This window comes from Chrysochloris asiatica, unplaced genomic scaffold (genome assembly GCF_000296735.1).
Source record: "Chrysochloris asiatica unplaced genomic scaffold, ChrAsi1.0 scaffold00049, whole genome shotgun sequence".
Taxonomy (NCBI): domain Eukaryota; kingdom Metazoa; phylum Chordata; class Mammalia; order Afrosoricida; family Chrysochloridae; genus Chrysochloris; species Chrysochloris asiatica.
Genome location: NW_006408567.1, coordinates 6,309,212 through 6,310,736, shown reverse-complemented (window position 1 = coordinate 6,310,736; position 1,525 = coordinate 6,309,212).

Sequence of the window (1,525 nt, the reverse complement as noted above, 5' to 3'; positions counted from 1 at the left end):
GTTGAGTCAAATCTCTTTGGAATTCACACAAATATGGATCTTTTCCAATCAATTGGCAATGTAACTGTCTTCTATATTTCTTGGCAAAGGTGAGTGAGTATCTCCAGTGCTGCATCAGTTTGTTGAAATATTTCAAATTGTATTTCCTCAATTCCTGTATATTTGTTCTTTGTCTATGCCTTCAGAAAACTTTAGACTTCTTCTTCAGTAGCATTGTTTCATGATCATATGCTATCTCTTGAAATGGGAGATCCTCACTAGATGGAATACACAGAAATCCAATTACTACATCTGTGGAATGAAATGGTGGCAAAGCTTCATATCATTTGGCAAAACAAATTTAGGGACAGACTGTGGAAGAACTACGAATTTCTCATTTACAAGTTCAGGCTGAAGTTGAAGAAAACTAAAATAAGTTCATAGGAGTCAAAATAAAACATTAAACATATTGTACCAGAGCAAAAGATTATCTCAAGAACATATTTGATAGATTGAACACTAGTGAGAGAAGACTGGAGAGTTGTGGGATGACATAAAAAGACTATATAGAAAGAAAACAAAAAATCACTAAGACAACAAGAAAGGAGTGTCCATCAATGGAAGAGTGGATAAACAAACGTTGGTACATGCACACAATGGCATACTATGCTATCTTGAAGAATAACAATGAAGGTTCAAAATACCTGACATCATGGATGAACCTTGATGACATTATGCTGAGTGAAAATAGTCACAAAAGGAAAAACATTGCATAAGAACATTGTTGTAATAGCTTATGTTAAAATTTCCAATCTCAAAGAAAAAGTCTTTGATGGTTACCAGGGGTGGTAAAAAGGGGTTAGTAATTCACAAGTTAGATGCCTGATGCATGAAAGCTTGGGTGATGGGGAGTCCAATATACAAGTAAGGGGAGGACAATACAGAAGGGGGAGGGATAGAGGAACAAGCAGATCGGGAATAATTACGGAGGTATTCATGGGCTAAATGGGATTGAGGTAAATTGAGATGTATACAAACTCTTGGAACAACAGGGCTCTGTGATATAGGGACCAGACATAGTTGGAATGGGTAAAGTAGGGGAGATAATGTTAAGATACTTCAATGGCTTGTGGATATTGGTTTCCCTGACTTCTCTTTAGTTGTGATAGAATAGAATATTGGGAAGTATGATTATAGAAAGCTTGCAAATCCATCTTCAGCCAGTAAATGATTGGATTAGCTCCAAGGCAAATTAGAATTTGCCCAGGGAAATAGGCTTCTAGTGAAGCCTTTGTGGAGTATGGAATCTTATGTGTAATCATGAGACCTACCAAGTATCTTCTGAGAAGGGACATTTTCACATGAAAAGACATAAAAACCATCCTGGAATAGCTAGAGGAACATAAAATATTCCTTGAAAGAAAGTCCTACAGAAATAAAAAGCAGACTGCCTGTTAGAATATCAACAAGCTGTTTGCCTTGGAACTATCAAGGCAAGAAGAATCAGCTGTTTGTATTATTCCTTCTTCTTCTTTTTTTTTTTTTT